The sequence below is a fragment of the Notamacropus eugenii genome, chromosome 6, assembly GCF_028372415.1.
Source record: "Notamacropus eugenii isolate mMacEug1 chromosome 6, mMacEug1.pri_v2, whole genome shotgun sequence".
NCBI lineage: Eukaryota > Metazoa > Chordata > Mammalia > Diprotodontia > Macropodidae > Notamacropus > Notamacropus eugenii.
The window spans coordinates 14,831,147-14,851,820 of NC_092877.1; the positions used below are offsets into that span (position 1 = coordinate 14,831,147).

At 43.0% G+C, this 20,674-nt stretch overlaps 1 protein-coding gene across 3 annotated transcripts in view; it reads left to right on the forward strand.

Annotated features, from left to right (window-relative positions):
- The first annotated feature begins 18,474 nt into the window (after positions 1-18,474).
- Positions 18,475-20,674, forward strand: part of TRAF6 (TNF receptor associated factor 6) — a 29,020-nt gene continuing 26,820 nt past the window's right edge. The window contains exon 1 of one of the 3 annotated variants that reach the window (XM_072619117.1): positions 18,475-18,622. The gene's annotated coding sequence lies outside the window, so the exon portion shown is untranslated. Of the gene's footprint in view, positions 18,623-18,750; positions 18,776-18,820; positions 18,952-20,674 lie in introns of those variants that run through there. The other 2 variants (XM_072619116.1, XM_072619114.1) reach the window with 2 other exon arrangements.

Genomic DNA, 20,674 nt, shown 5'->3' on the forward strand with positions numbered 1-20,674 from the left:
AAACATCTGCTCTGGAAAAAAAAGGTACACATTTAAAAGAAAATTGGACCCAGCTTATGATTTTGCTAATCACACTGGTAGAGGAAACTCCCTCTACTAATGCACCTATGCCAGTGACTTATAGTTTGAGAGAGTTGCCAGGGCATTGAGAGGTTACCTGACTTGCCCAGAATAACTTGGGTAGTGTTGCCAAAAGATGGACTTAAACCTAGTTCTTCCTTTTCCTGAGGCTAGTTTGCAGTACACTAGACTGCCTCTCAACACTTTAAACTTTAAAACAGCCGTGTGCTAGTAAATGTTTAACAACTGGCCCAGGGAGGGTTGGATGACATATACAGAACATAGTTTTTAAGCTTATTCTGCATTATTAACATTTTTTTATCACTTTTTTTAAGTCAAGAAACAACAAAATAATAAATTAAGCTCTGATTTCTAGTATTTGGGGATGGCTGAAATATCCATGCTCATACTGAAAATTTAACAATCAACTTTCACTATCCTGTTTGAGCTGGCTCCAGAACACCCTCCTTTAAATTAAATAGGACCTCAGAATCTAGAGTGGGAATGGTCATTGTTCATGTAGGTTGTAGATCCTCCTCTTCTCTCTAAATGCTCTTACATGGCTTTCATTATCATCTTTATGCTAATGATACCTAGATCTATTTTGTCGAGCCCCATCTCGCTCCTATGCCTCACATTACCAACTGGATTTCAAACTGATAGCATTTCAAAAACAAAATGCATCCTCTTTTTGCCCAAACATACCCTTCTTCTCACCTTCTTTATCACTACCAAGGTCACCATCATAAAACCCCACAAACTACTGATGACATAATAGAAAAAATCCACTACTACTTTTCTACCTGTATATTCTGGGGCAAGAGAGGGAGTATGGTATAATGGACAGAGAGCTGGCCTCAGAATCAGGGTTCCAGCCCTACCTGCAACATATACTATCCATGAAACTTTGGACAAGTAGCTTACCTTTTCAGTGCCCTAGAAAATTCTCTAACATTTTATATTTCAGAGAAGGTACCCATCCATAGTGGTAGAGGAGATTCCTCATGGGGAGCACTTTATGTATCTGGACCTCAATTTCCTCATTTGTAAAATGAGAATGTTAGCCTCAATGATATTTGAGGTCCTTTCCAGCTCTGTGATATGGTACCACCATGCCAAAACACTCTAAAATCCAGGAACTAGGAAGAAAAAGTGGGATTCAGTATTCCAATCCATCTCTCATTAATTCACTGGGGTGGGGGTGTGAGTGTTAGTAATTTTTAGTAACTGGGCAAATCACTTCACTTGTCAAAACACTTTCTAATATGTGCTATCAAAACATGACATGTCCAGAGTAGGAAGGCAGTCTCCTAATAATCAGATATAGTCAAAAGAAAAACAATTGGATTTGGAGATAGAAGACCTAGGTCTAAATGTAATCAAATCCAGACCTTGCCGTTACTTGTGTGACTTTGGACACATCACTTAACTTATCTGGGCCTCAGTTTGCTCATCTATAAAATGAGGGGTTTGGACTCAGTGATCTCTAGAGTCTCTTCTAGCCTTAAACACTATGAAGGTGTATGCAATTTTTTACCTCTTGCCCCCTATCCATCACAAAATACAAATACCTTTTTCTGCTTTCACCTACGGACATTACCTGCTTAGGGCGGGGGGGCAGTGGACAGCATAATATGGTAAAATGAATCCTGGGGCTGGAGTCAGAAGTCTAGGGTTTAAATCTTGACCATTTTACACTGTTTGTAGCCCCGGGAAAGGCAGTTCGCCTGTTTGGGTCTCAGATCCTCTTTTGTAAAAAATTGGGAGAGCAAAGTTGAATGACCTCTGGGGTCTCTTCTGGCTCTTAATCTAACCCTTGTTGTGGTTTAGTGAGCAGAAAAACACCCAATTAAGGGATGGGAGGAGGAGAAGGGGGGAGGGAAATGAGGGGATTTAAAGGCTGGATGGGAGAGAATAAGGAGTAAGCCTGTTCACGGATAAACAAATCCGTACACTTAACTCTTCATCTGCCTTGGAGATAGCATGACTTCCCAGTCAGTAATCTGGATATGGCCATGGTTAATGGTGATGTCAGGCAAGGCTGTGAAGCTGCAAAGAAATTCAAAGATTCTCAGTGTCAGAAGGGACCTCAGTGACCAGCTTGGCCAGCTCGGCCCTGAGCAAGAGGCCCCTCTAACACATAAAGTAGCTTCTGTTTGTGGATGTCCTGGGAAGCTACCTTGGAGAGCTCCAGTATCCAAGCTCTGTAGCCTGATAGCTCTCATCCATGAAGTCTTTGCATGGAGCATATATCTGCCTCTCTGCACCTTCTACCCACTGATTCTTGTTCTCCTCTCTGGGGCCAAGAAGAACAAGAGTAATCCCCTTTCCTTAAGACAGCCCTTGAAATACTTCAAAACAGTTGTCATCACATTCCCCCCCCAAGTGTTCACTTCTCCAGGCAAAACATTCCTAAATAAGAATTAATAGCATTCCTCATAAAAAAGAAATACTTGTCCCGTCTTAAAAACTTCAAGTAGAAGGCAGGTACATTCAATAATGACAATAACCTTTTAGTTTTGTATAATGTTTTTATGCTTCTCAAAATTGATTTTGCATTTATTATCCCATTTAGCTCTTAAAATAACCCTGAAAGCATGGCTGGATAGGTAGGGAAAGAGGGAGGAACCAACAGAAGATACCAACACAAATTTGAAATTCAATTTCAATTTAAATAGAAAATTTAAAAATAAAATAAAAACAAATGATACCAATGCCATTTATAGAAATAAAAAGGTAAAAGACTCAATACAAAAAAATCAATAAAAGAATCTAGTGAGAAGTTAGATATTTTGATCACTATTTCAGAACTGAGCAAATTTAGTCATTAAGTCATTGATCATCCCTTTGATTTTTTTATGTAAACTCCGATTTGCCAAAGGAACACTTTGGGGATTGAAGAAATGAGATCTGAACAAGGAAAGACCCTATCTTCAGAAGAAGACAGCTGGCCTTGGAGAAGAATTTTGGCAAAAGAATTCCTCAGTGATCTCAACTGTCCCATTTTACAGATTGGGGTTAACTTAGCAGAGTACAGGGCCAACTCCACATGAAGCTGAGAAATTTAAGAATGACAATTTCCAAAGTGCCTGCTATATGTGGCTCTGGGAATATTTTCACAGGAGAAGGAAGAACAGTAAATGTACATAGGGTCATAGATTTAGAACTAGAAGGCACTTTAAAATTCAGTCCCTTCTCATTTAACAAAGGAGAAACCTGAGATTCATCTGAAATATTCAAAGTCCCACAGATGGTAAATAGTAGAACCCTAGATTTGAACTGAGGTTCTGGCTCCAAATCCAACAAGGCACTGCCATGGATGAGATCAGTCAGGATCAGTTCTTTTTACTTGGGAAGCTCAGCATCCATTCACCCAAAGCATATCATGGTTAAAAGAAGCTTTAAAACAGAAGTTTATCACAGAAGGCATCTGTCAAGTTGAATTGGGAAAGAAAAAAAAATCACATCTTTATTTGTACCAACCTCTGACTGAAATATAGCATTTCCTCCATTTACCTAAAAACATTGGAGTCTATAGGCTTTACCAGACTGCCAAAGGGTTCCATGACACAAAAAGGTGAAGAATCTATATTTTAGAGATTATTCAGGCCAGGGGCAACCAGAGAGCCATAATGCATAGAGCACTGGGCTGGAATCAGGAAGATTCATCTTCCTGAGTTCAAACACTCAGATGCTTATTAGCTGTGTGACCCTGGGTGAGTCACTTAACCCTATTTGCCTCAGTTTCTTCATCTGTAAAATGAGCTGGAGAAGGAAATGGCAAACCACCGTAGCATCTTTGCCAAAAAAACCCCAAATGGGGTCAAGAAAAGTCAGATATGACTGAAAAAATGGCTGAATGGCCACAAATCTAGGCTAACTTCATCATTTTATACGTGAAGAATATTGAGGCTTAGGAAGGTTATGATCACCCAGATGGTGGCAGAGGTGAAATAAAAATCAACTCAGACCCAGAAACACTATGTGCTAGGCCCTGTGCCAGGCTCTGGTGATATAATGACAAAAATGAAACTGGCCCTCTCTTTCAGGAGCTTACCTTACATGAGGAGTGGGAGGGAAGGGGCAGATATAATATATAGGCAGATAAGTAATACAGTAATCACAATAGGTAGCATTTACATAAGAGTTTTAAGGTTTGCTAAACCCTTCACAACTGTTATCTCATTTTATCCCCAGCAACCACCATGGAAGATAGGTGCTATTTCTCTGTTTTATAGATGAGGAAACTGATTCCCATAGAAATTAAGTGACTTGCCTAATCACGTGGCTAATATTGGAGGATGGTCTTCCTGACTCCAGGCCCAGGATCTATCCACAGCACCATTTGGCTAAGCAGAACCAAAGTAATCCTGATTCCAAACGCTCTTTTCACGGGAAGGACTAGTCTCCTAGAGCACAATTTCAGGAGACTCCTCAAGGAAGCTGGAGCATTTTGCTTTAGTCTATTCCCTGAGGTTTCAAGGGAAAGATACCTACACCTGGAAGTCAGGAGCCTCCCAGGAGATTCAAGGAGACTCTTGGTAAATCCAGGAGAATTATGGAGCCTAACATATGAAGATGTCATAAGGAGTTCAGGACATTGGTGGGGGGGGGGGGGGGGAGGGGGGGGAAGGGTGGAATTTCATTATCTAGGATTCATTTTCTTCATTTAGGTGCCCTTCCTGCTTTAAATTCTATGACCTCAATAAGTTATGTCACATTTTCCTTCTACCACATCAGCAGGCAAAGAAAAGGAAATTCAAGACTGTCCAACAGATAGTAGGAGCTACAAAATTCACAGGTGTAATATCTTTCCTAAAGCTCTCTAGTGCAGTATATAGAAGAATTGAGAGGGACCTTAAAGGTCATCTAATTCAATCTCTTCATTTTACCAATGTGGAAACTGAAGCCCAGATAGGTTAATGACATGCCCAGGATAAAACATCTAGTTAGGTAGCAAAAAAGGATAGAGAAACCTAGAAAAGCAACAGGCATTAATTCAGCACTCATTTAGTTTCAGGCACTGTTCTAACTTCTGGGGAGAAGGAGAAAAGCAAAAAGACAGTTCTTGCCCTCAAGGAGGAAGAGAATACATAAAAGGAAGCTGGAAAGTGTGGGGGAAGGGGCGGAGTAAGGTACCTATGAAGGGGCAGGGTGTTGAAGTCTAGAAAGGTAGAAGAAAGTCTATCCTGGAGGGAAGTGAAGGTTGGCCAGACTGAGCCCCTGCCCAAAATGGAGGCTCCAGCAGATATTCACCAGTGGGAGAAGGGAGCCAACATAGTAAGAGGAATATTTCAGAGTGGGGACACAGGGACCAATGGATAGTACAAGAGGGGACTGCAGATGAGGCATGGTGCTGAAGTCCAGGAAAAAGGAGGAACTAGGACCCAGGTCTCTACTGACTCTAAGCCACACTGTCTGACCTTTCAGTTGCCATCTTACATACCTGACCCTTGGACAAGGGAAAAGAGTAGACCAACCAATCTTTTCCTCATCAAAACCAACCAATCACTTGATCAGGATATAAAAAGCAGGAACTTTGAGATCTTCGTGCTTACTTAGAAGATGTTCCTCTCCTCCTCCTCCTCAATCTCCTATTCTTCTCTTTCCACAACCCCATCACCCCATTCCCATAATCCATTTAAAACTAGGAAACATAAAAGGTCATATACATCATCAAGAAGGATACTTCGTTTCATCATTAATCAGTCAGATCACTCAAAGAACAAAGATCATTTGAGTACTGATTTTGAACCTCGACATTTATTTGGGTGATCCAAGGACTTACATTATGTGATTTCAGCCCTCCAGCAAGTTAAAATATAATGGGTTAGACAAAAGTAAGATACAAAAATGAATGATAGGAAATCACATGTATAGCCAGAGCTCTTGTCAACGTGGATTTCCAAAAACAAAAGCTACACTCAAGTTCAAAGTACTTTTTGAATCAGTATATTTTCAAAAAGCATATCTCAATTCTTCATCCTCTTCCTCCTTTTTCTCACCACTGCCATGTTCTTCCTCCTCCTTTTCCTGTTGTAGTTGCTTCTTCCCCTCCTGCCCCTTTCCCTTAGAGCAGATCATCCTGGTGCCTCTTTTGTGAAGCACCAACTGAGAAGACCCCCATATTTGCCATGGCCAATGAAAAGTCAAAGGAAGGAGTCACGACTGAAAACAATGACCACATTAATTTGAAGGTAGCAGGACAAGATGGTTCAGTGACACAATTTAAGAATAATAGGCATACACCACTTAGGAAACTAACAAAAACCTATTGTAAATGACAGGGTTTGTCAATGAGGCAGATCAGATTCCCATTTGATGGGCAACCAATCAAGGAAATAGACACATGTGCACAGCTGGAAATGGAGGATGAAGATATAATTGGTGTATTCCAGTAGCAGATAGAGGTGTTTACTAAAAAGGGAAACTGCAACTTTACTCCAGAACTGTGGTCCCAAGAAAAACAATATGTTCACAATTAGGAAACCAATATTTGGTTCATCCACATCCTGATTACTACAGTATCGTTTTCTCTCTTTGATTTTCTTTCCCCATTCCTTTATTGTACATAAAGTAACTGGTGTGTGTGCACAGGCATAATAGGCATTTTTAAAAAACTAAATGGTTGACAGTATGTTTTGATCAACATCAAACAGAGATGGGGAAGGGAAAAAACAAATGGGTTCTGTGGAACTATCTGTTTTCTCCATTAGTGGCATGTTCATTCAACTTTTAGCTTTACATTATAGTAACTTATTTTGCTCTTACTATTTAGTACTAATAATAACAACAACCAAAAATCCTTGCATACCTTGTTTGATTGGATAATTTCAATGTTTTTCTTTTATCATTGTAAAACCAAGGGTGATTTTATAACTTTTTTGTATGTAGCTGTTACATGTAAGGCAATTTCTATCTCTCAATAGGGATAAATTGCTAGAAAGAAATTGATGCTAGATAGTTTTCCCTTCAAGTCAAATAGACTGTTGTTTAAATAAACTTCTTGTTTAAAATAAACTGTTTTCTTTGATTGTTCTCAAGAAATGGTTAAAAAATGGTGATACAGAGAAACATAGTTTAATTAACATGTTAAGGGAGAAAGGTTAAATGATTAAAACTTATTTTCTTTACTTAAAAAATTAGCAATCATCAGAGGGATATGACATTTCTGTTGGCATTAATGATTATGATTTAGCAAATGATCCTTATAAATATATTTTCTTGTACGGTGTTTTGCATTGATTTCAGAAATTCAAAGAATATGTGAAGATGAAAGGAAGAAAATGGAAAAATAAAAGCACATCTAAGAAGCCCCCATTTGATGTTTCTCTTTTTCCAGACCAAATCAGAGTACACACTAAATCAAAGCAAAGGCTTTTAAATAAATTGAATAAAAATGTAAATAAGGCAAATCTTTCTATAGATAGAGGATGCAGTCTTCCATAGATTCTCAGAACAGTGGGGGAACACTCATAGCCTAGATAGTTCATCTCCTAGGGTTTTATCCCAGCTTGAATACCTTTCTTTAAAGTAGTCATTTGCTGCTTCCCTACTGTTCCATTGAACTGAAGCTATTAAGTAACTTTTGACCCCATGGACGTACTTACAGCTCTTTTGTGAGTCAGCCTATAGGCCCAAAGGTAGAGTAGCAATATTAATGGTCTATAGTTAAAAGACCTGAGTACAAATCCCACCTCAGATGCCTTTAAGGTATGTACTATATGCCACTGGGCAAGTCACTTCCCTTTACTCTTTTCTCATCAATAAAATGAGGGGAGTTGGACTAAATGGCCTTTGAGGAACCTTGCAGATCTAGATCTATGACCCTATGGAGCTTTTTTGTGAGTCAGACCCACAGTCACACCAAGCCAGCACAGCAAAAGTCCCTCTGGTTAAACCTGTATTTTTTGACTGACTCTATTTCCTTCTCAGTGGCAACTAGGGTCAAGACTATTCAAATTATCCTGGAATCTTAGTCATATTGGATGGGTGGGATGGAGTTGTCATCTTTTTTCCTGCATTATTATAGCCGTACCCAGATAGGTAGCCTCTTTATAAAACTTACAAAAGGCTTTACAAAGGCTCTATTTTGTAGAACCTTCCTCTGTTATCTTCCATCTAATCTGCATGTATCTTGTATTAACCTATTTATTTCTATGTCATCCCCATCATTCAAATACAAGCTCTCTTATATAGCAGAAGGACTATTTTTTGCCCTTTACTCCTAATGAAATGCTTGGTATTTAATAAGAACCTAATAAGTGCTTATTGATTGATTGCTTGGTTGACACATTTCTCTGTGTACGTATTTTGTCTCTCCCTGTATCCCCATTCAATAGAATGTAAGCTCCTCTTGCATCCACAGTGCCAAATGCTTGGCACATCATAGCTGTTAAATTGTTGAACTGAGTGACAGAATCATTTTGTAGACAATGAAACTGAAGCTCAGGAAGGTGGTGATTTGTCCAAGGTCACAAAGCTAGGAAATGTTAGACCCAGGACTGGAATCAAGGTCTTCTGACTTCAAGATCCAAATTCATTGAAAAGAATGTGTTGTATCCCTATAAGGTAAAGACGGTAGGTATGGGCATTTGGCCAGTATTCAGGAGTGGTGTTGCTGTAAGGAAGTAAACACTGTAATGTCATAATGCAGTCTATTTTCGCAGAGGAGCTCCCATGGTGAGTCTACCACAGCTGCTCCAGCATACCCAATGATCAAAGCCAAATGGTCTTTGTTGCAGAGTGCTGAAAAGTCAATCTGGGATTTTAAATTCTTTTATTTTTAAAACCCCTTCAAGGTATTAGCTGTAGCACCAGCCCAGCAAAAGAAAGGGCTTTGTGGTCTTGGAGCAAATTTCTATATAGGAGACAAAGATAAAGGCTGGGTTTCTATTTGTAAAAAAATCCTCAGTCCCCCTGTAGACTAAGCCAGGGTCTTATCTACTTTATATCAGGCTTATATGCAATCCCCAATACAGGCAGTTCCCAACTTACAGACAGGTTACATACCAAAAACTTCATTTCTAAGTGGGCTACTTGGAACTCTTGGGACATAAAAACAACATTATAAATGTATTATTAATAACTGGTATACAGACACAGTTCTAGAGCTGGAAGCTCACAGGGCACATGGTCCCCATCCCACCCATTACCACCCCCCTCCATTTTACAGATGAGGAAACAGGAATACAGGGAGGGAGGGCAAGTGACTTACTTAGGCAGTAAGCATCAAAGGGAGGATTTGAACTCAGGTACCTGTTTTTTCCCCTGTTCCAAACTGCCTCCATCTATATGTCATATTAAAATTTGGAAAACATTTTACACTTATTATCTAATCCAAGCCTTACAACAATCTGCTTGGTAACTACTATAGGAATCATCTCTATATTACAAAAAAAACACCCTGAGGCCAGTGAGCTTAATACTAACAAGTATTTTACATATATTTCACCATTTACATATATTACACCATTTAATTCCCACAACAACCTTGAGAAGTAAATGTTTTTATTATCTTCCCCATTTTTTAGATTAGGAAACTCAGGCAGGCAGGCAGTGACTTACCCAGGGTCACACAGCTACCAAGGTTCTGAGGATGGATTTGTACTCAGTCTTCCTGACATCAATTCCAATACTAGTACCACTAGCTGCCTATTAAGACTTGCCCAGGGTCACCGTGCTGATAAACACCTGCTCCTGACTGGGTCTCATGCTTGGGTGCCACAGTTCTGTCATTCAGGAATCTCTGATTTCATCATCATAGGTATTCGGTCAATCAACCAGAACTGACCATGGTCTACAATATGCTAAGAACTATGCTAGGAACTGGGGATAAAGAGACAAGAGCAAAATAGACCTTATCCTCAGGAAGTTTACATTCCTCTCAGGGAGACAAGATGAATCAATTGATTCATTAATTAAAAAGCATTTATTAAGTTCTCACTACGTGCCAGGAACTAAGTGCTAGGAATATAAATAAAAATAAACAAGATACTCCCTGTCCTCAAGGAGCTTATATACTAATAGAAAAGACATACATGTAGGAGAATAGTAGCTAGAGATGACAAAGGGAACCACCAATGCCAATTGGCTGCATTTTTTTGCATGAATAGTAGTACTGATTTGATTGCTGAAGGGCAGGTAGGTGCAACGGTACAAAGGTGGCCAGGATGTAGAGTCTAGGCAAAATAAGGCAAATGTTCATCAATTTGAACCCAGGGTTTCAGGGAGTGGGCCTTTGCTTCTGGTAGGAGATAAAGGCTGGGATGCAGGCTATGGAGACATCTGTGAAGTCATATACAACTATACATGACTGTATACATATACATATGCATAGATACACCTAGACATGTATAAGCATATATAGCATCTCTATATACCTATAGATTGGACACATATATGCATATGTGACATTATATACGCATATGCATATAAGTATATATGGCACACAAATACATGCATATATGAGCATACATCAGTATATATGTCATTATATATACATGGACATATATGTGCACATAACATCATATACACATGCAGATGCATATAAGTATATATGATGTTATACAGTTATATATATATGTACACATATAAGTGTATATGGAACATATACCATGCATACACACACATGAACACTATCAGTATAAATGTCATCTATACATACACATATAGACATGGAGATATATGTCAGTATATATGCCATATATACACATATAAGCATGCATGAGCATATATATGACATTTTGACATTTTACATACACATAGGGCATATTCAAGTGGACATAGCCTATATACATTTACACCTCTGGGCATATATAAGTATATATGCCATGTGTACATATATACATGTAAGTATATGCCAAATAAATCCATGGTAACTTGGGGGTAGGAATACAGAAGCTGGGAGGGTGAGGAGAAATCCCATCCCTCCACTGATACACACCCCAAACCCTCAGTGCCTAAGAAATAGTCCTCTTGAGAAGACTTAGCTAATCTAGGGTGAGTTTCTCCAGCTTAACTAGCTCAGTTGGTCTTGGAAGGGCAGATACAATCAACCAGGGCTTATTTGATTCAGTTCAATTCAAACATTTATCCAGTACTTTCTGCATACGAGGCACTCTGCACCGCTCTGGGAATAAAAAGACAAAATGAACTGGGGTCTGCCCTCAAGGAGTTTACCTTCTCCTGGAGGAACTTAGTGGAGTCAAGGTTATGATGAGACATTAGAGGGGGCTTGTAGGAGGGAGGCCACATAGTGAAGGAACCCTGAACTCAAACATAGGAATGGGTGTTTCCCAACTGGGTGACTCAAGCAGCTCTCTGAGATGAGCAGTTTGAGACGAGATAGGCGCAATGCCATGAAATCAGTATTGAGTGGCTGACATGCTGCTCTCAGGACAGAGCTGGAAGCTAATGAGACCTGGTGGATATTCCAAAACTCCTCTGGATCCACTGAGGGATAGGGAGCAGTGAGGAGGAAAAGAAAGCAGAGAGAATCTCTCTCCTCCCTTCCCCTTCCCCAGGAGATTCTCTCTCAGAAGTTGACTAAGCTGGTCCAATACTAGAATACAGGATTCCAAACTGCTTACTGAATTATACCTACGCTTGGAGGTGAGTCTAATTATTTTTAACTATCAACTAGGTGGCTCAGTAGATAGAGTGCCAGACCTGGAATTAGGAAGAACAAAATTCTAATCCAGCTTCAGACACTTACTAGCTGTGTGACCCTGGGCAAATCACTTAACCCTGTTTGCCTCAGTTTTCTCATCTGTAAAATGAGCTGGAGAAGAAAATGGCAAACCACTTCATTGTCTTCTCCAATACAACCCCAAATGGAGTCTTGAAGAGTCAGACATGACTGAACAACAACTTCCGGTTGCTCTGTCCATCGCACCACATAACTGTAAGTCATGGTGCAAACCATTCTTTTGGTTCTACTTTTAAAGGACTGGGTTCACATTTTAGCTCTGTCACTCTCTATGTGTGACTGTGGGCAAGTTCACGTCCCTTCTCTGGACCTCAGTTTCCTCAAAATTGTAAAATGAGGGGATTGAAGTAGGTAACTTCCAAGGTCTTTTTCATCTCTAAATATTTGTCCACAGAAACAACTCTAGAAGTCAATAAAACTCAGACTAATTGTAAAAACCAATCTAAGTCTAGAGAACAGATAATGAAAAATACCTCAGTCCTCAGCAATTCAGTTGAATTCAATTAGATTCAGCAAAACAACGGACAAGATTCTCGCCCCCCCCCCCCCATCAGCAGTTTTATCTGTAAGAAAAGTTCCTAAATCAGTTATTCTTTCAGAGACTGTCTGTGCATTAAGTGGTAGCTCTAAACAGCATTTTGTACGCTGCCTGGCCATGAGGAGGCATTTACATACTGTTGGTTTTGTTTTTTTTAAATCTCACCACAAACCCAACAGTGTGACTGGCTTCAAGGATCTCTGACTTCATCTGTGTGGGTCTTCCCTTTGCTGACAAAGATTACAACTCACTCCACACGCTGGCAGATAATTTACTGAGTAATCATTGCCAAAAAGAAAAATGAAATTGTTCTGCGTTGGCTAAGCCTCTGGTGATGAGCTCTCCTGGATTTAGCAAGACTAGCTGGTATTTGGCTGAAAGACACACAGGCCATGGAGGTTCAGAGCATTTCCAGTTTTGTAGGGGCTGTTTGTGTTCCTCTGGCATGAATTTTGAGAAAACAGGGTCACCCCCATGCTACCTTGGGGAGAGGTCACTGCAATAAAAAGTTCAAAAGCAATCTTGGGCAGGTTTCATGGAAATATTATTTCCAGAATGATGGATGTGATAACCCTTCTATACTCTTTCCTGATAAGACAACATATGGAATATTGGGTTCCCTACTGCATGCCAAATTTTAGGAAAGCTGTTGACAAGCTGGAAAAATGCAGAGGATATGACCGGGAGAGCATAGTTCCTGAAAACTATGTGACACCACAATCAATTGACAGGCCTGGGGATGTGTAGGCTAGAGACAGGGTGTAGTTGGAGGTAGGGTGAGGACATGGAAGCTATCTTCAAACACTGAAAGAGTTGAAGGGGGATGAGATTGGGGAAGACAGGAAAAATTTAGTCAATGTAAAAACGAAAGATATCAATAAAAATCTTTTTTTTAAAGGGATTGAATGTATTTGACTTGACCACTGAGGGCAAGAATATGGGTGAAAGCTACAAAAAGGGAGATTTTCACTACATTTAAGGAAAGATTTCTTAATTATCACAGCTGCCTAAAAATGCAATTGACTACCTCGGCAGATAGCGAGTACGCTTCCACTGGAGGTCTTCCTGTGCAGAAGCTGGGTGACCTCTTGTCTAACTGAATTCATTCAGAGTCACTGAACTCTGAAAAGTCTTCCAATTCTGAAATTCTATGAACCCTGGAGGGGTTAATGATTATTTCTATGCAGGTAACTATTTCCAGAACCATATATTTCTGTAACCTAGTTTCATCTCCAATTACCTGTTAGACATCTCCACCTAGATGTCCTGTAGGCAACTCAAACCCAAACTTTCCCAAATGAAGTTCATTATCCTCTCTGAAGCCACCACCCATCTCATAGGCAACCAGGCTCACATCCATGGTGAAAATTCTTTCCTCTTTCTCAACCCCTACGTGCTAGTCTTGTCAATTCTGCCTTCAGAGAATCCTTCACTTTCATCAAATCCTTTGTTCTGTTTACATAGCCACCCTCTCTCCCCCAATTCAAGCCTTTGTCCTCTTTCCTCTGGTCTATGACTCATTGGACTCTCAGATTCTAGGCTCTCCCTTCTTCAATGCATCCCCTTAAAAGATTCCAAAAGAATTCTCCCAAAACACAGGTCTGACCATGTAACGCCTTTACTCAAGGATCTTCAGTGGCTTCCTATTGCTTCTAAGATCCAATACAAATTCTCAGCTTGATGTTTAAAAAAACCCTTTATAGTCTGACTCCAGATAATGTTTCCCTTCCATTTGATGTTCAGGTCAAACGGATCTACTTTCTATTCCCCAGACTTGGATCTCCATCTCTCACCTCTCTGTCCTCACACAAGCTGGTCCCTCGCTTGGAAGGTTCTTTCTCCTCCTTTTGGTCTCTTAGAAACCTTCGGTTCCCTTCATTGTCTTATTCTTGGACCCCTCCCATTCCTTAATTTATCTATTTTTTTTCTTTCTTTAATACAGAGGGCTCAAAGATAGCTGGACAATATATACTTCAGAAAGTTCAGGAATATGGTTAGACTGGGGGAAAACAATGGCTCATTTGTTTAAGATTTGTTTCTGTACCTCTTCTCTCATTTATTGGAAAGAGAGTTTTGGGGCTTAGGCACAGGGGAAGGCCTGAGAACCAAGAAAATCCTTGACAGATGACAAATGGGAGCAGTTTGGCATTTGGAAATTTAGCATGGACTTTCTGGCCTAAAGATAGAGGGAGATTTCTGATAGACATGTGGCCCTTAGGAACCAGATAATACAGTGTCAAAAACAAGCTTAAACCAGCACTAATTAGCTGTAGGGACTCTGGCTCAGAGTTCCAAAGAGGTTGGACGGTGAAGCAATGAATCACCTTCTGGAAAGGAAAGGCCCATTCCGGCCAATGGGTGGAGATACAGAAAGAGCTTCCTTCTGGGAGGAAAAGCCCAGGAAGATTTTCTCCCTAGTCCACTGATTAGATGCGTTAGCATTTCTGCCCTCTTTAAAAGAACTACAGCAGAGAAATTTCTTAGCTTAATTCTAAAAAAGTGCTAATAGTCAACTCCTCCTCCCAAGCTATCTCAGCTGCATTCTCTAGCTGAAGGCAGCAACTGGCAAACCTGCTACAACTTCAAAGCCAGCAAAGGAGCACCTGGTAGTGACCAGCAGTGGACACAAAACTAATGGAGCATCACTAGGCGGCAGCCATGAGTAGCACCCAGCAGAGCCTCCCCACCATCTAGGAGTGGCTCAGCAGGAGGAGTGGGGTGACAGCAGAAGGCACTAGTGGCAGGAGTTACCCCTTGGCACACAATTAATTGTGTTCTCTGGCTTACTAGAGAAAGGGAGCACATCATGCACCAGTTCAGGGCTCATGAACCCTCATAGGGGATTCTCTCTTTTCCTTCCTTCCTTCCTTCCTTCCTTCCTTCCTTCCTTCCTTCCTTCCTTCCTTCCTTCCTTGCTCCCCTTCTCTGTCTCTGTCTCCTCCTTTCTCTCCTGTCTCTCTCCCTCTCTCCTCTCTCTCTCCTCTTTTTGTCTCAGTCTCTTCCTCTCCCTTTCTTTCTCTCTTTTGCTGTTCTCTCACTCCTCTCTCTCTCCCCTCTGTCTCCCTCTCTTCTCCTCTCTTCTCTCCTTCTGTCTCTCTGTCTCTGTATCTCTCTACGCCCCCTTTCTCTCTATCTCTCCAGGTCCCCCATATTCAGCTATTGTCTCAGATATCTCCCAAAATTATACATCCAGTCCTCACCTCTCTAACCCTGCATCTCCAACTGCTGGTCTTTTCTAAATGAATGCCCCACAGGCAATTCTAACCCATGTCCAAAATAGAACTCATTACTTTTCCTTCCTCCTGTCAAAGAGATAAAAAACAAAAGCCTTGATTATGTGTAAAAGCCAATTTGTTAGTCACACTTTATTTATGTGCTGCTGCAAGGGGGAGCTCCAAGAACTCAGAGAAATAGACCAAAAAAATACTAATAATACTAAATACAGCATTTCCACATCACAATGCAATAAAAATTACATTTTAAAATCTTTAAAAGAATTAAAAAGTCATTGGAGAAGAGATGAAAAAGAAGGGAAAAAGACCTATCTGTACAAAAATATTTGGAGGCAGCTAGATGGCTCAGTGGATAGAGCACTAGACCTGCAGTCAGGAAGACCTAAGTTCAAATTTGGCCTCAGATACTCACTGGCTATGTGACGCTGCCCAAGTGACTTAACCTGTTTGCCTTAATCCACTGGAGAAGGAAATGGCAAACTACTACAGTATCCTTGCCAAGAAACCCCACACAAAGTCACAAAGAGTCACACACGACTAAACAAATTTATAGAAGCTTTTGTTGTGGTAGAAAATAATTGGAAATTGAGGGGATGCATGTCAATGGGGTAACGGCTGAACACACTGTGGTATGTGATTATGAAGTAATACTATTGCTATACAAGAAATGATGAGCAGGATGGTTTTAGAAAAACCTGGGAAGTCTTATATGAACTGATGCAAAGCGAGGAGAGAACATTGTAGTAGTAGTAGTAGCAGTACTGTAAAGATGATCAGCTGTGAAAGACTTAGTCTACCTGATCATGGCAATGATCTAAGAGAATTTTAAAGGACCCATCATCAAAAATGGTATTCATCTCCAGAGAAAGAACTGAGGACCTCTGATTACAGGTTGAAGTATACTTTCTCTTTCACTTTGTTTCTCTTAGGGTTGTTTTTTTTTTTTTTAATGTGTTTTCTTTTGGATCATGGTCAATATGGAAATACATTTTCACGACTTCACATGTGTAGTTGATGTCCCATTGCTTGCCTTCTCAGACAGTGGGAAGAGGGGAGAGAATTTGGTACTCAAAATTTTTTAAAATGAATTTTTTAAATTGTTAAATATATACTTGGCAAATGTTTAGTAAATTCAATAAAAAATATATATTTTTTAAGTATTTGAAGACTAAAAATCAACTAGTGAACAAATTACAGGAACAATAGAAAATTCATCAAAGGAAATAACAATAATGAGACAACAAAGTGAAATTTATGGGATATAGTTAAAATAGAAGAAAATTTATATCTTTAAATGTTCTCATCCACAAAAAAGAAAGAACAAATCAATGAATTAGGTGTGCAACATTTTTTCAAAAGCTTGAACAACAATAAGTCAAAAATCCCCAACTAAATAACAAAGTAGAAATTTGGAAAATTCAGAAGATTAATAAAATTGAAAACAAAAGAGCCACTTACCTAAAAGCTAGCTTACCTGATTTTTTTAAAGTGAGGAAAACCACTTTTTCATACCAAAAATGAAAAAAAAAGGAGAACTTACAATAATGGAAGAGGAAATAAAGGAAATGATCAGAAACTATTTTGCCCAGTTATATGATATCGAAACGGATAACTTGGAGGAAATAGCTGAATACTTAACAAAAGCATAAATAGGCTGATTGGAAATTCAGATTAGAAAAAAAGAAGTTGAACAAGCAGGAAATGAATTCCCAAAAGAAAAAATCCCCAGGACCAGAAGGGATTTACAAGTGAATTTTACCCCAAACTAAAAGGTTAATTCCATTACTACACAAACTCTTTGCAATAATAAGAAAGTTGCCTTCCAATCAGATTATGTGGACGTGTACTTGGAAAACTGGAGAGTCAAGTAAAAAAAAAAACTAGTTGAAATCATGAATAACTTCTGCAAAGTTGCCTGATGTAAGATATAAGATAAATCCATCTAAATGATCAGCCTAACAAACAAAACCCAGTGGGAGGAAGTACAAAGGGAAATTCCATTCAAAGTAAGTTCAGAAGCCATGAAGGATTTAGGACTGTATCACTCAGGAGCTGTCTACCTCTAATTCAATGGTCCATCAACTATTCCAGCGAAGCTCCTACTACGCGCTTGCCCCTGAGGGTACAATTAAACGATCATCTCTGGAAAGTGCAGAGCGAGCTGCCAGGTTCTGAGCCCTACATGGAGGGAGGTTTGGGAGTGGGTCCTGGCTGCACCCCACAATGCTCCCAGCAGTGCAATGAGGCAGGGGAGCCTCTCAGGAGAACCTCCAGGCTGATGCTTATCCTGGGGAGTAAATGAGGAGCAGGTGCAGCTCGTGTTTGGTGACACTGAGAAGGTCAGAACAACAAAAACATTTGTATGAAATTAAGTTTTCTGCCCCAAAACTCTCTGCAAAGATGTGCTGGAGGAGCACGCATTGCCCATGGGTAGGACGAGCCAACGTAGCTGAGGACCGTACTTCCTAAATCCGCGCACTTACTTGGCCCTGCGCCAGACTGAAAGGTTACTTTGTAGCCGTAGGAAAATGACAAAGGGAAAAAGGGCAGGCCTGGAAGAAGGGGGGAGGGGCGCTCCCCGGCCGTCTACACCATCGCACCTGGGAATTCCCTCCACAAAGAAGGCTGGGTCTCTCCCCCCTTCCATCAGTCTCATGAATGTCGCTGATCACTTCCTAATTGTGGGGCGCTTCCCCGCGTCCGAAGCCGCACCCCGCTTTTCGCGCGTAGTCGGACCAGGATGCGCAAGGATGGAATTCACCCGGGCAGTCCCGAGGTGTGCCGGCAGCGGCCTGCGGGAGGCCCGCCGCGGCGGCAGGGGGCGCTGCGCCGCCGGGGAAGGCGGCCCCTCTGGGACGCCGTCGTGCCCGGCGCAGGCGCAGTCGTGTTCCCGTGCCCGGGGGGGGGGGGGGGGGGGGGGGGGGGGGGGGGCCCGGAGCTGGGAAGGCGGAAGCGGCCTGAGGGGCCTCGCCCGCTCCCCGATCTTGCGGGCCTCCCGAGCGCGCGCCTCCCGAGCGCGCGCCTCGCCCTCGTTCTGCGGGGCCCGGAGCTGCAGAGCAACGGAAATCCCGAGCGGGGCGGGTGAGTGTCGGGCCCGGGAGGGCCGCCCCGTGCCTCGGGTTGCCCCCTCCGGGGGTCGCGGGCCTGCGCCCCCGAGGAAGCCCGGACAAGCCGGGAGGGCCGCGCGGACCGGGCCGAGGGGGGACTCGGGGAGCGGCTCCCGGGGGCGGACCGGTGAGGCCCCAGAGGCCCCGCCGCCGGCCTGGCCGCGGGAAGGGGGGCAGGGTGGGAAGGGGGTTCGTCGCTGCGGACTGTGCCCCGTTTATAGACGCGGTTGTTGGCGGCCCCGCCCTAAACCCGTGCCTCAGTTTCCCCGCCGTCCCGGAGGGGTCGTTGTGAGGATCCGCGAGGTAACGGTTGGGTGTTGTGGGTGACGGTGACGTCATTGCCTCGCCCTCCCCCAGGCGGGGGCCCTGCAGGGCGGTTGGGTTTTGGGGGGCCGGCACACAGTAGGGGCTCCATCAATGCGTGTTCCCCGACTGGGAGGCTCGTTCTCCACCCCCTCCCAGCTCTGATTCGCGGATGGGGAAGTGGGGCCTCGGTGTTAGAAGCAGGGCTTGGGCCCGGGGGGTCCCCCTCCTGGGCCCCCCAAGGACAGGGCCTGCAGGAAGGGCTGGGGGGGGCGCCAGTGCCGGCTGTGAGCCGTGAGGCAGGGGGGACCCCTGGCTGGGCTCCCCCCCCGAGGCTGGCAGCGTGCGGGGGCCAGGCAGTCCCGGAGGGAAGGGGAGCCCTGACAGGTGCCTGCGTGGAGCAGCCAGCAGGCGGCTGGACCTGCCCTCTCATGAGCAGAGGGAACTCCCCAGTGAGGAAACTCCCTCTGCTCTGCCCTGGCCAGCCCTAGCCGAGGAGCAGCTGAGACTGAATCACAGGCCGGACTCATGGGGGCCAGCCCCCCACCCAGCCAGCCCAAGGGCTGCAGACGCCCCGGAGGCCCCCCTGTCAGGGCTGGTCGGTGGCAGAAGTGGAGGCGGTCAGTCCAGCCTCGGGTTGTACAAAGGACGCAGTGCCTTGTCCAGAGTCACCCAAGCAGTCAGGGGCAGAGCTGGCAGAGCTGGGCCTTGCCCTGCCCTCCCCAGGGCGGTGCCCTCCCGCTGAGCAGCGGCTCCCTCAGGTCTTGTGCCCTGCTGCCTGGCATGCTGAGGTCCCTTGTCTGACAGCCTCTGAGGCCCCTCCATGAACCTGCCTCCTGCCTCCCTTTGTGCGCCTAAACAAACACAAGCCAGCAGCCCGTCATGGTCCTGGAGAGGGCCCAGGGACTGCTTCCTCTAAGCTTCTCCCACTCCTCTGCACATGGTGGTTTCAGCCTTTGACTGTTCCACACATGAGTTCAGTAAAACTGTTCCTGGTATTTGGGGGAGGGGAACTCCCTTGTGCGTTTGGGAGGGCCCTGAATGGAAATCACCTGAAGAATTCACACTTGGGCTCTGGAAAAGACGTCCAGATACAGGTAGGGAAGCTGTAAAAACAATTCACCACTGTTGTTTGCTCCAGTTTCTCTGTGAACTGAACTACTTTCATTCTGGCTAATGAAGGAAGTAGCCTGGCATCATGGAAAGAACAGGGGGCCCAAAGTCAGGAGCCTTGGGTTTCAGTAGAGGCCCTACCCTTGGCCCGGGAGGTGGCCTTGCCACGTCTACCAGCCTCCAGCATGAAGGCCCTGAGGTTTACTGTGATGAATTCAGCTCAGCTCTCGGGACTTCTAAGATGCGCTCTAAGGTTCCTTCCAGGTCTGACAATTTAGGAAGCTGCGTTTTGGTGATTGAGCGTCTGAAGGATGGCAGTACTCTAATGAAGTGGAAAGACTCTTGGCCTGACAGTTAGAAAATCTGACTTCAGATGATTAAGGCCCTTTCAGAAGTTTTCATCAGCAGCCTACATAAATGGTAAGAAGGGAATCCAGCCTCCTTGCTTTACAGATGAACAAACTGACTCCCAGTGGGGTCATATGAATTGTCCAAGGTCGCAGTGTGGATCCAGGACTCAGATCACCGTATTACAGAATACTTTAGAATCACAACCTTAATACTGGCACAGTGGGGTTTGCATTGAATTTTTTAAGAGACCTTTATTCCC